The following is a 14,965-nucleotide window of genomic DNA, read 5'->3' on the forward strand; positions in this document are numbered from 1 at the left end:
AATTTGCTACAGTATAAGCTACGATATGTCTAGATACTGAAAGAATAATACTTCAGGAAAACCGAGTAGGGCAAATAGAGGTAGTAGCAAAAAAAGAAAAGAAAACATAAACAAACTTAACTTTTACAAGCTATATATTGAAAAAATAATATAACCTTATTATTACATACTTAATTTGTGTACAGAAGCCAGCTACTACTTAAATCTTTTCAAGGGCCGTGCCGTTTTAATATGCTACATAAACAGAATTCAACCCGAAAAATCCCATGACCATGTCTTTGCCTGTACTGTTTCCCCAAGGAAAGAAATGAATAGAAACAACTTGATTGCAAAATACCCTGTCGTTTGACAATGAGTAACAGATTTGCATTACTACTACTTCTGAGATTCTGAAGTCCGAGCTCCCTGGTAGGGCAATGAATTCTGTGTAGAAGGTGGATTGCTGACCAATATCAATTTCAGCATATTCAGAAATTGCATGAGGTTAAAAAACAAAACAAAAACTATGTCTCCTTAACTCAGCACCCTGTTGGAGTGAGGATTGAAGGAGGGATGGTGGGGGGGGGGGGCGGGAAGAGGATTTTAATTGATTCTAGGAAGCCAGAGAGTTGAAAAGTTCAGTAACCAGAGCAATAAGAAAAAAAAATTGTGCATACCAAATCTTCTCGACCACTGGGGAAAAAAAAACCCCAAAAAACCTGGATAACACTAATGCAAGTTTTTGTTGTTGTTGTTGCTGTTGTTTTTTTCTACAGGGTGAAAGAGCAGGTTCTATATTTGAGAAAAGAAAACACTTCAGAAGCATATATGCTTAGAGCATTAAAATGGATTATTTGCCTTGTTCTGTTTGGGAAAGTGTCTATCAATAACAGGTGTGACTTAAGTGCACTGTATTAAACGACTAGATTGTTCATTAATAAAGAAACGGGAAGCTAGAACTATAAATCAACAGGGACTCCTAGGGAGTTTTATATTAGGGAGTAATTAAATAATAGTTCACGTTGCTTTCTTTCACTGGAAATCACATCCTTTTCACCTCTTCTCTGCTACAGCAGAGACATCCATTAGGACGAGGAGCTACAACACTTGTCAGAGGCAATCAGCTCCAAACAGCTGAAGGCCAACTGACGTGCACTCTCTTAAAGCAGGGTTTCTTCTCCGCCCCCACCCAGCCCACTGTCCTTTCCCGTGCATGCAACAGTCAAAAGGGATCACATCACCTAATGAAGAAAAACAGAAGCATATGGTAGGAAGGGGCCTCAGCAGGAGACGGCTGAAATGCCAAGGCTTGCACATAAACAAAATATATGCAAAAATGTGTGTTCATAGAAGCTGTCAGCCACAGCTTCGGGAAATAATAAGCCTGCAAAGGAAGACAGAGTTTTACTGTGACCACAGTTACCTAGGAGTCTGTATTTTTAGTTTAATTTTTTATTGCTCTATAAAGTGGAACACCAGAGCAGGCTAGTCCCAGGTAGTTAATTATGCATAAGCAGTTGCAAAGTTCGATTTTGCTGTATAATATTGAGCTACATATTCTTCACTGTATATTTTGCTCATACCTACTGCAGACTTCCACATGAGAGCCGAATTGCAAACTGTAAGTGACTTCCTCGCTGCCTGTTTTGAACCCCATCCCTATGCAAAGGGGAATGGTGAACCAAGTTCATGAATTCACCCTGCCTTTGTAACTGAAACGTAAGTGCTCATCGTCGGAGGTGTATTAATTCATATTTCAGATGTGCGCTGGGCACATGCTCCCTCATTGTTTCTTTCAAATTTGCTTCTGTGCAAAGGTAAGGGTCTTAATCAAAATCCTTTCTTTCCATAATGGCTCTGATCACAGGAATGAGGCTGTCTTTAGCATTTGCCAGTGAAAACGCACATTACCTCCCCTTTTGACTTGTCAGCTTTTATGTGGGGACGACCCTGGTGTTCACACTTTGTATAACCAGTTTGACTGGAACCTTCAAACTTGTGTGTCCCTTTGCTGTGAATATTTCAATATTCTGTGATGATATTGTTAGAACTGGGGAATCTGTAAGGACAGAACTCAAAGACAGAACTCTGTGATTTCTAAAATATGCTCCAAGCATTTTATGTGCCAATGTTGACAACAGATAAAACAAGTTATTGTTCTAAAAAATAAGTGATGTGGGCTCTCCTGTGAACAGTTACAGTAATGAAAAAATATACCATCTTCAAGTTGAGGCCGAATGCTTTCTTTGGAGGTTTAAGTTGGATTTGCATAAATAATACATCTTATTTCACTTAAATACTTGTATTTTGTAAGAGGGATAATCATGTCTTGTAACATTATGTTTAAAATACATTTTCTTGCCTTTCACCCTGTGTTCTCAACAAATCTGAAGAGAGACACTATTTAACCTACAAAAGAACATATATATTTATTTATCCATTTATTTAGAGGACAACATTAAAACAGACCTACGCTTTTAATTCTTAAAAAAAAAGAATCCTTCACTGAAAAGGTGCTGCAAATTTCGGGCTGTCTTTGCAATTTAACATCTGTCTAAAACTAGGGATGCCTTGGGTTATGTGACAAAAAAAATTGGTGTAATGAAGTTTGGCTTCCCCAATACTCCAAATGCTTCATATCCATTTACTGATCTATTTGCTTCATTGTATAAACATAAATGAATAAATGGCACCTGCAAGCAATTTTCTTTTGGAAGTGTTACGAAGGTACTTTGCTGGGCACTGACATTATCAGAATATCAGGATTTCTGCATTAATCCTTACTTTGAGCTAGAAGAGTATCTGTAGGAATACCTTCCTGTCAGAGAGCCTTACCGTTGATAAAAGTCGCACGTGGGTAAAACGTCTTCTTGGATCATTTTTGAATGGCTCGTTCCTCTTTCCTCTCTCATCGTTCCATCCCAACACTTCCACTTTGAATAATTGAGGAAGTCAGAAAACACATAACTTGGGAATTTGCATCCTCATGAAACACGGGCTCCTAAATTCACATCAACTGGATCAGAATGAAGGCAGAGTTCAAGTGGGTGGCAATTTATTGGAGACGATTCAGGAGCAACTGACTGAATCTCAAATTCTACTCCCAGTAACATGGGCCATGCCTTGACACATTTTACTCTCTGCGGACAAATACACAGAATTGGATTGAGATATGTCTTAGAATCATTTTTCTTTTCTCTTGGCTATGATTCTTTAGGTGGATCTGAGACAGCTCTGCTTGGCCCAGGATTGTCCCAAATGTCCTTTTAGCTACTTCATTACAGGCAATGGGAGAGCCAGAGAGAGCAACTTCAGGCAAAATGTTGACTCCTGGTGGCGTGCCTTTGATTCCAGAGCGAAAGGTGCTCTCAGCTTTCTGTTACACGCCCTTGATTCATCTCTTAATGCTCGGTGTGTTAGCAAAAGCTTGGCCCTGAAGTGCTTTTTTTTTTCTGAAGTACAGCCTTTCAGACACTCCTGGCAATTTGGTTTTAAAATGTGGAATAAAGAGGCTAGATCCGCAGTGCCAAGGCGAGGGTGGGGGTGGGGGTGGGGGAGGGAAACTACACTACAGGATAAATAGAATAATTCAAAATAAAAAAATAGTAAAAATTTGCCTGAATACTGTGGTCATTACGTATTCTGGTTTTAAAAAGCTTATTGGACAAATATTTTGCAGGAGGGAAGAAATATTTCTGAGCCATCTCTAAGACAGTTTTGAATGCTTGCTTGTTTTTCTCCTTGTAACTCTGAAAAAGTCTTCATGAATAAAACAAAGCAGACATCTAATAATATCTTAACATAATCCAAAACAAGTAAACAAGGCTATTTCCATGTTCACAGATATATTCAATTTCTTAAAACTTTTATTATTAAATAGTTCTTAGAGCCTTTTAAGATTCTTTTCAATTACCATGATCATGTGCAATTTGTAACAGATAATTTATCTTTTCCTAAACAAAATCATTGAAGGGACTGACAAGTGTTTCATAAGAAAAATACATAGGGCAGTAAGAATTTTGAACTAATATTAAATAACCGAAGATGATTTCATAAACATGAAATTCTTCCTTTTTAATGAGAATTGAAGTTATTTGGAGAAGTATGTGTTGGTGTTATAAAATATTTTAAATGTTAAATGTACATTGAGAACAAAGAAAGGCATGAGTTTTAAGAACTGAATTATTTGAATATAAACTTACATTTTTAACCTCATCACAGGTAATGTGAATGCAAATTAAACCCATCTTTTTTCTTATATTACTAGGATTGTACTATATCCTATGGAATTTGAAAACACTGAATATTTTTATATCTTATTTGATCTCATGAAAATGAAAGAGTACTAATATCCAACTAGAGGGAAGTGGCAGAATCCAGCTCAACATATTTCACAAATTCCGCAAAATTAAGGACTTGGTCACTGGCCGAGAAATGAGGTCCCATATTCGGCTCTAGACAGAAATCCTTTTTCTTCTCAAAACAACATCCCCCCGAAGGCAGCTCTTAGTGTGGTTTTCCAGTGCAGACCCACATTTCAGAACATACTGAGGCACACTGGATTTGTAAATGGAAACTTGCTCGGATGGAATAAATGCAACCCTTGGAATTTTTACCTCTGCTTTGCTTCACTTTCATTTTCAGTTGTCAATGAAACAGAAAACAAAACAAAGGAAAAAGCAGGACCTCAATAAGTAGAAAATGTGAGACGGTGCAACGATGAAAGGCTAGCAAAACTGAGTAAGTCTGAAATTAAATACGTGGGATATCTGCATTGTGGAAGCACCCTCAGATAATACTGATCTGACTTTGGGAACACTTAGACTTTTCTTTGTTTCAATGCTTTTCAAATAGGACTAGAGAAGTAAAACGACACAAAGAGCCTGCTCTTGCCTTCCTCAGTCCCTTTGATATTTCTAGATGTTCACCAAGCTTGCTGCTACGTGGCTTATTTTGCCAATGTGTACTGTACCCCACTTCTGAATAATCATTTATTTGTTTTATTGTTGAAAGTTGGAGTAAAGACTTTAATGTCAAAAATGCGAAAAGATAAAATGCAAATGACCCTCTGAATCAGCTTGCAATAAGCAAAAAAGAATGATCATAGCCATACATACCCCTTCAGAAAAACGTCTGAACACAAAGACCAAATCAACAAAACAAAACAAAAACGTTGTATTGGATTGGCGGGGCCATTCAATATATTTTTGCATGGGGGTGCTGAAGCTGGATGGATTAAATGTGTTCAAGTGTAAAAACACAAGGAACCTGTGGTATCAGAAGCAATACGAGAGGTGATAGTTTACTTTGCATTTTAAGAGGAGTGTCAAAACATTCAGGGCTTTACTTATTTTTAAACTTAGGTGTTTTAACAGTGACACATTTGCAAAGCTCTAAATATGAGTTCTTCAAGGTTATGCTTTTTATATTCTCTAGCACCATATAGTATCTGACTAGTTGACAGTTATTTCAATTAGAAGAGCCTAAGCTAAATACCGTTTTGATAGAGGGTCTTAAGAGATTGACAGTATGGCACTACTTTTAAAAGGCTTGGCGTGTTGCTTTCAAAACAGATGAACAAAACCACCCACACAATCAATAATAATAATAATAAATAATAATAATAATAACTGAGCCTAAAACAATTAATTTTCTATATGGATTGTGACTTTACACCCCCTACTCTTTTCCTTTGACAGGTAAATGGTTGGAGACAGAAAACTTATTATAGATTTTACATTCAACCCATGAGGATTTTGACTGATTCCACTGAGCAGGCTCAGGTCAGCTAAGTCCTTCCCTTCAAAGCATCATGGGTGTCTCCGAGCATCATTGCAAGCCTGTCCTGGCAGTAAGCCAGGCTTCAAAAGCCTTTCACTGCAGTCACTGACTCACTAATGGGCAACTGCAGGCTTTCTGATTTTCCTTTCGTTTCATGTGTTCATTTGACATAAATTTAATTAAACCAAATCTGGTGTTAAAGCAAGACGAGATAAAAGTGATATGTCTCAAATTAAAGAACTGTGAAAGATACAGGAAACAGAACTATGCTTTTTTTTAAAAAAAAATTCTGTTTCTGTAAAATATTGTCAATTTCCGTAAGCTCACTACTTAAAGTCGGCCAAAAAAAAAAAAAACAGAGAGAGAGAGAGAGAGAGAGAGAGAGAGAGAGAGGAGAGAGGAGAGAGAGAGAGAGAGAGAGAGAGAGAGAGAGATACCAGTATGCATTATTAAGAATAATGTGTATCCAGGGTTAGATGAAGGTCTTGGCCCCGTATTCTCTGTAGTCAAACCTTTCACAGAATTCTTATGTTTTCTTTCATTGTCACACTTCAGGTAGTCACATCTTCACAGGATATAAGACAAGTCTGCCCTTCTGGCTACATAGCTATAGTTGTTAGACAGCTCAAAAGCATACAACAGCAGAAACATGAAAAGATCACATATTAAATGTAAAAAAAAATCATCATTTTTCAAAGGTCTCTTTTGGTTCTTACTTAAGGCTAAAGAGGAGATTGAGAGAGGGAAAAAGATCATGTGGCTTAAAAAGCTCCATTTAATTGCTTTGGATGTTGCTTTAGGAAACATCCGAGTTTCTCCTTTTAAAAATCACTTTTTCCCGATTAAAAGAAATCTCACACGAGAAATACACTATGTGAACTAAAAGCAGTTTTGCAATCTTTCTCAAGAACGCTCAGATTGATCCTTTTCTTTCCTGCAGCTGAAATGCTGCCGTGTCCTAGGACCACACCGTGCGTCGGCGGATGTAATATGATTACTCTGAGCAAATACACACAAACTAGCAAGTGATTGCAGTGTCCTGTGGATGAGAATCAGAAAAACCGAAAGAATTGAGCTGGCAAATTGTGTGAGAGAAGGCAGCTTTACCTGGAGCAGGAAACAGCGTGTGGCATGTGGGCCCTGAGCCTTTCTTGCATCCCAACTTTTGATGGCCAACTCCTTTCATTACAAACAGAACTCAGGCGCCCCTTCCACACTCCCGTGCCTTGATTCCTTTCTGTCGAATCCACCAGGATTTAGACTCAGGGTTTAGAATCATCAAATCCCTCTGTGACATCTTCCATTTAAGAGATGAAACAAAACAAAACAAAACAAAACAAAACAAAACAAAACAAAACAAAACAAACCTAAGGGTCAGCAAGTTTAAGTGACTTGTCCAGGGTCGCACAGCCAGTTACTAGCACAGCTGAGACAAAATCCATGTATTCGGACTCCCGGGTGAATGTTTTCTTTTAGTTTTTAGTTTTCAGCACTTCAAGTACTTCCTAACAACTGATCGTTTGGATTCTTTAAAATAAACTCGTCTTCTTATTTCCAGGTGTTCGTCATGTTTTTGACCAAAGAGAAAATATTCTCAATGGCATAGGTAGAGTTAAATCTATTCAAGATTCTCAAAAACAAACAAACAAAAACATTTAAAAAACTACAAAATTCTAGGCTTAGGAAGAAAAATTAGAAGAGTGATACATTCATTATTTTGGGGCGCCTGGGTGGCTCAGTCAGTTGAGCATCTGACTTTGGCTCAGGTCATCATCTCATGGTCCTTGGGTTTGGGCCCTGCATCGGGCTCTGTGCAGACAGACAGCTCGGAGCCTGGAGCCTGCTTCGGATTCTGTGTCTCCCTCTCTCTCTGTCCCTCCCCCCACTCTCTCTCTCTCTCTCTCAAAAATAAATAAACATTAAAAAAAAAAGATTCTCAAGAACTTCGTGTATTGTCCTTCCTTCAGTACTCAATAAATGTCATTCGGTGTTCAATCCCTTGGTTTCAGGAATTACTAACAGGAACACTTTTAGCCTATGACTTAACACAGAGTAGATATTAGTCTTGAAAGCCATTCAAATCCTTAATATAATCACAGAACAGAGCCTACATTTCACTAGCAACCAAGCTGAGTGATGGCCTTCAATACAATGGCCATTTATTTTGTCCTTAAGAGATTTCACTTTAAACTTTACTCTGAATCCAAACTGTCATTGAAATAGAAAAGACCGATATTGTTACAGACACCCCACTCTTAGACATAAAACCTTTTAAAAAACTTGTTCTGATTTTTTTTTAGGTATTGACCTAAGTTTACTTACAGAGTTATTATATACCTTCTCTATATTATTATAGAGGTATATTAATATAGAAGGTATATAATACCTTCTCTATAATATCTATCATCTATCTATCTATCTATCTATCTATCTATCTATCTATCATCTATCTATCTATCATCTATCTATCCATACATTTCTAACATAGACTCTAGTTTTTATAGGCGCCTAAGTGACTCAGTTGGTTAAGCAGTTAAGTGTCCGACTTCGTCTCAGGTATGATCTCACGGTTTGTTGGTTCAAGCCTCGCATCAGGCTCTGTGCTGACAGCTCAGAGCCTGGAGCCTGCTTTGGATTCTGTGCCCCTCCTCTGCTCGCACTCTGTCTCTCTCTCAAAAATAAATAAACATTAAAAAAATACTAATAACAACTGTTGTAAAACGCTTAATGAGATTTATCAAGGTCCACAATGATAGAATGTATTAACATGGTTTCATCAGTGTTTGTTCAATCTATCGAGTTTATTTTTTCAAGGAATAGGCACTGAATGAGTACTGTATGCAATTCCCTGCATATATACAGCAAAATGGTGAGCCAGACACAGAGCGCTTAGTGATCACTCTACCTAACAGAGATATCATACTTTTCTTATGGTATATGTCATATACCTAAGTACCTTTACAATGTTAAACTTGACATATTTTTCTAATTTTTCTAATTTTTTTAATTCTGGAATTTGTTAAGTATGTTGTTTCCATAAAGATGAATTCCTGGTGACAGACTACAATGGTAGAATTTCTAATAAGATGTTAGGTGACATAACCATGTGAGGTAATTGAGTTGAAGGATCAGAACTGAGAGGGTCTATAATTGAGAGTGTCTATAAATCTCACCACTCAGAATATCTGACAGACAAATCTTAAAAAGCACAAATAAATGTCAAATCACCAGTGTTAACCATAAGTTATAGATATTAAGTATTATTACCAATTATATAATGAATATACACTAGTCTTCAAAAAAATCTCCCTTTCTTAAATTGTTGCAAGCCTGTGTAATCAAACAACTTTGTTAAAAAGGATATTTTTAAAATTTGTAAGATTCCTGTATAGTTAAAAGATTTATATTTGTCTCCAAAATGATTTTATACAACATAAAATATCAGATGTCTCTTCAAATATTTAATAAGTAAATATTTGGGAATGTATTTTTTAAGCTTGATATATTTATTAAGAACAAAAATTAAAACCTCAGATGTTCTTAGCACAAAGTTTAGAAAAAAACAGGTAAAATGTAATTTTGTACAGATAATAAATGCATGTATCCTTGTTGCAGGACAAAATCTTTGAAAAGCAGAATGACTCCTAAGGTGCAGGAAATTCTGAATGTGCCCATGAAGAGTTTTTTCTAGACTCTCAGCAGTAATAAAAGACTTCTGGCAGATTAGTATCAAAGATTGCTTTGGGTAAGTATGAAAAACTATCATTTGTCTTAACAGTGTTAAGAAACAAATAGCTTGGGGCGCCTGGGTGGCTCAGTCGGTTAAGCGTCCAACTTTGGCTCAGGTCATGATCTCACGGTCCGTGGGTTCGAGCCTCGTGTCAGGCACTGTGCTGACAGCTCAGAGCCTGGAGCCTGCTTCAGATTCTGTGTCCCTCTCTCTCTCTGCCCCCTGCCCATCCCCTGCTCATGCTCTGTTTCTCTGTCTCTCTCAAAAATAAACAAAGATTTAAAAAATTAACTTCAAAAAAGAGAAACATATGCCTATAAAAACCCACAGTTGGAAAAATGGAGTTCAGAAAAACAAGTAAGAATTATTAAAAATAATCTGTAGAACTTTCAGGTTTTGAAAATTCTCTCTGGTATTTAGTCTCATGACATGGCCATTTCATCTCTAATACTTAGTGTTTGGCTCAATGTCGTAGCCACCGTTATCAGACAATTAGCTCTTGAAAATGAGAAGCATAGGCAGGGCTGACTGAGTGGCTCAGTTGGTTAAGCGTCAGACTTCGGCTCAGGTCATGATCTCACAGTTCATGAGATCGAGCTTGGGCTCTGTGCTGACGGCTCAGAGCCTGGAACCTGGGACAGATTCTGTGTCTCCCTCTCTCTCTGCCCCTCCTCTGCTTGTCCTTGGTCTCTCATAAATAAATAAACAACAACAACAACAACAACAAAATTTAAAAAAAGTGTAGGCAGATCCCTGGCAGCGTCTGTCCCTCTCTTGTTCAGAATTTAAATAATATCTAAGGCTTGGTAGATGGTATCCTGAACTTCCTCAGAGTGAAATTATGGTGCGGAATAATCTGGTACCAAACACGAAATAGCAAGTACTTTTTTTTTTTTTAAGCAATCAATATTTGGTAACATCTGGATGAATGGTTGTCTCTATAAATTTACTCTGGGCACTCCCCCCTCTCCCCCCCCCCCCCCCGCCCACCTCTGCATCTTATTTGGAATTATGTGAGAGTCAGCCTGTCACACAGAATTCTGCCTGGGTCACATGACACAACCTCTTTCTCCTTGCCTCCCTCCTCCTCTTTATTTTAAGGAATGCATAGTCAAAATGAGAAGAGTTCATGCCTGCCGTATGGTTCACCAAATAGATTTCATTTTTCATTTGGTTTATTTCTTCTCTTGACTGGCAAAGAGCCTTGTCTAGGAATGTCTTTGTCACAAGCTTTATTGATCTGTGTCTTACACTAAAGAAGAATACCTTGGCAGAAACATGAAAACAGTAGTAGGGCTTAAATGCCATAGAGTAAGAGTTGGCAATCTCTAGGTAAAGTCCAGACAATTGATATTTTAGGTTTTGCAGGCCATAGTCCTGTTATAATCACTTGGCTCTGCTGTTGTAGGACTTTTACAAAATTTTGATATTTTGTTTATCATGAGTTTTTTTGCATTAAGTTTTAAAATATTGCATTAAGATATTATTTACCTTTATTACCGAGTTTCTGGTCACCACCTTAAATTCTGTGCCCAAGGTGAGTGCCTCACTGGTCTTAACCTAGGTCCAGTGCTGTGGAACTAAAGAGCAGCCACAGACAGGGGCAACGGGGTGGCTCAGTCAGTTGGGTATCTGGCTCTTGATTTCGGCTCTAGTCATGATCCCGTGGTTTGTGAGTTCAAGATCCACATCCGGCTCTGTGCTGGCGGCACGGAGCTCGCTTGGGATTCTCTCTCTCTCTCTCTCTCTCTCTGCCCCTTCCCTGCTCATGCGCTTTCCTCTCTCAAAGTAAGTAAAGAATATATTTTACAAAAAGAGAAAAAAAAAGCAGCCACAGAAAATTCATAGAGGAATCTCTATGGCTGCATTTCAAGAAAAATATATTTGTCAACATTGAAATTTGAACTTTATCTAATTTTCACAGTTCATGGAATATCATTTCTTCTTTTGATTTTCAACCATTTTAAATTATAAAAAAACTGTCCTTAGCTTGCAGTTTGTATAAAAACAGGCCCTTAGGTCAGAGTTTGCCAACCTCTCCTTTAGAAATACAGGTATGTCTTGTTTTTGAAGAGACACTCCGTAAAAGTCACACTGACAGTTAAGAAAGCTATATAACAATAATGGTTTTCTTAGGAGAATGAAATTATGGCTGTTTCCTCTAAAATATACTCATGTTGCTTTCATAATTAAAACTACTTAAAAGAAGAATGGATAGCTTATTTTTATACTACGAATAATGTCTCTTTATTGGATTGCATCTGAATCTCAGAACCGGGTGAGTTCACTTTTGATAGATTTGTAATGAACAGTTGGTCTTTACATGAAATTTCAAACCAACCACTGCTTCGCCTGAGGTCAAGTTGATTTATGGACAAGAGCGGGCATACCACAGGCACTGGCTGTTAATTCATTGTCATCAAATGCTAATTTATAAACACATATTTATGTATGCATATGCACTACATACATCTAATGTTTAAACATTCAGACCCTTGGATTTTTTGAAAACAATTATAATTACCCTTCAAACATGCACTTCTCCTCTTGCAAACAGGAGAGATATATTCAAGAGAGGTGGCAAAGTATAATTGAAAACAAACAACAAGCATGGATTTGGAAGACAGAGAGAGTCTAGGTCTGTACCCCAAATGTGTTTCATGCACAGGTGATGAGTGAGCAGAGTTTATTTTCTAGGAGAGGAAGAGGATATCTCACTATTATTTAGATGCAGTTGGGGAGGTAGATTTGTCTAATCACAGGGTCAAATTTGAAACAAAAAGTCACAAAAGGTGGGTGAGCCTCTCGTGTTAGCTGTTCTGTGCGGTGATCAATTAGCTTGACTGTTTAATTAACCACACAATCTCCAACCACCTTCCTATATAAAAATATATTTCATATTGTAAACTGCTAATTTCCCAGCATAGATTTGCTTCACAAATTGTCTGAGAGTTGAGCTTTCTAAGCGCTTATAAAGTTATGCATGGCTTAAGTGATGCTGTAAATAAATAAAACAGAAAAGATACCGCCTATCTGGCTGCAGAAGTGTACCACCACCGGATTTCAGCCCAGTTGGCACGAGGATAATGCTGTGGAGCAATTCAAGTCTGAAACAGCTTCAGTGATACCATTTAAGCTTGAGGTATATTGGCAGAACAAGGACATGACTAAACTAAATTTGGCTGAAACCAGCTATTACTCATACTCTCTTTCTATTGCATTCACACTCCAATTAACAAACTGTGTATGATACACACACACATATATTTATAGTTTATATTTTTCCTGTGTTGGCAATGAAACTTTTTAAATTACTTTCTGTAAGCTGTAAGAATTTACTTGCTAAGCTTGGCTTCGGAAGTGATGGGGTGCACGGGTTCTTCCTGTTCATCCTAGAGAAGAGTCACATTCGTACCCATCACCTCTATCATACAGCCACTTCTGCCTCTGCTCACTGTGTGGAATCAGGATCATCCACATCCTCTTTGTAATAACTAAGGAACTCAGAAGGAGGTTCTGTGCCAAACATTTTGCTCAGACTACTGTAATTTCCAATATGAAGAGAGGCACGCTAACATTTCAAAATTAAGTAACTTCTGTAAGGTTACAGAGTAGTCTCTTCTGTAACAAGATATCAATCTAGCGCTTTTTAAATCAAAACCTATGGTTTCTTAAGCATCAGGTTTATTGAGGTATAACGAAAATGCATTACAAAACACAGTTCTTTGAGTTTGACGAACATACTGTGTAATCACAACCACAATCAACATATAAAATATTTTCGCCACCCTAAAATGTTTTCCCTCGTTCTTCTTGTACTTCTATTAGATGTGAGGCAAAATCAAGAGTCAGATGCTCAACCCATGGAGCCGCCCAGGAGCCCCCTCATTATTCTTTACAATCCGTCTGCTTCCCCTAACTTCAGATCCTGGCTTCTACGATCTACGTCCCTATAAGATTGCATTTGCTAAAATGTCATAAAAATGGAATCATACAGCATGTGGATTTTTGTGTGGACTTCTTTCACCTAGCATAATACTTGAAGATTCATCTTCATTTTTGCACGTCAATTATTTTTCATTGATAAATTGATGGGCAGTCTTCCATTGTGCAGAAGCACTTCCTTGTGTTTACTCATTCACTACACGGACATTTGGATTGTGTCTAGTTTTTAACAATTAGAATAAATTGTTACTATAGTCATTGAATAAAGTTGCTATAGCCATCACGTGCAGGTATTTGTGTGGACACGTATTTTCTTTTCTCTTGCATGAATACGTAGGAATAAGATTGTGGAGTCATAAAGATGTTTGTCGTGTAGGTTTCATTTTTATCAGAAACTGCCAGCCTCTTTTCCAAAGTGACTGTAACATTTTGCATTCTCAAAGGCAATGTGGGGGAGTTCCAGTTGTTCTGCCTCCTCATCAGCCATTTTAACAGATGTGTAGGAAATCCCGTGTTGCTATCTGTTATTTCCCTAAGAGTAGTGACATTGAGCATCTTTTCATGTGCTGGCTTTGTCATTTGGCTCTTGTCTTTGGTGAAATATCTTCTCAAATCTTTTGGCTTTTTAAAAAAAATGTATTAATGTTTACTTATTTTTGAGAGAGAGACAGAAAGAGCGCCGGAGAGGAGCAGAGACAGAGAAGGAGACACAGAATCTGAAACAGGCTCCAGGTTCTGAGCTGTCAGCGCAGAGCCTGACGCGGGGCTCGAACTCACAAACTGTGAGATCATGACCCGAGCTGAAGTCAGACTTTTAACCGACTGAGCCACCTAGGGCCCCTGAATCTTTTGGCTCTATTTTTAAAAAAAATGGGCTATTTGTTTTCTTATTAATGTAATTTTACAAATATTATATCAAATACATGTTTTTCCAAATATTCTGTCTGTATTTTTTTACTACATTTTGAAGAAATGTTAACAGCAAAATCAAAAGGAAGGCATAGAGATCTCCCATATACTCCCTGCCCCCCCCCCCGCCCCCACATAGCTTCTTGCACTATCTCCATCTCTCACCAGAAGGTACTTTTGTTACAACTGATGAACCTACACTGTCACATCGAAATCACCCAAAGGCCACGGTCTACATTTGGATTCACTCTTGGTGCTGTACATTCTATAGGGTTAGAGGAGTGTATAAGGACATGTAGCCATCACTGAACTATCATACAGAGTATTTCCATTGACTTAAAAATGCTCTGTGCTCTATTTGTTCATCCCTCCATCTGAAAGCCCCAGGAACAACTGATTTTTTTTTTAAACTCTGTCCACAGCTTTGCCTTTTCCAGAATGCCATGGAGTTGGAATCACATAACATGTCACCTTGGGGATTGGCTTATTTCACTTACTAATATTCATTTAAAGCACCAGCATGTCTATTTTTTTTTAATTTTTAACGTTTATTATTTTTGAGACAGAGAGAGACACAGCATGAATGGGGAGGATCAGAGAGAGAGGGAGACACAGAATCTG

At 37.7% G+C, this 14,965-nt stretch overlaps 1 long non-coding RNA gene across 1 annotated transcript; it reads left to right on the forward strand.

The window, feature by feature from the left end:
• Nucleotides 1-754: 754 nt before the first annotated feature.
• LOC123381626 lies at nt 755-14,044 on the forward strand. The gene is made up of 6 exons (XR_006588883.1): nt 755-872; nt 1,572-1,698; nt 4,624-4,719; nt 5,679-5,762; nt 9,376-9,505; nt 13,319-14,044. It is a non-coding gene; the product is annotated as an uncharacterized LOC123381626 (long non-coding RNA).
• The last annotated feature ends 921 nt before the right edge of the window (nt 14,045-14,965 follow it).

This window comes from Felis catus, chromosome D4 (assembly GCF_018350175.1).
Source record: "Felis catus isolate Fca126 chromosome D4, F.catus_Fca126_mat1.0, whole genome shotgun sequence".
Lineage (NCBI taxonomy): Eukaryota > Metazoa > Chordata > Mammalia > Carnivora > Felidae > Felis > Felis catus.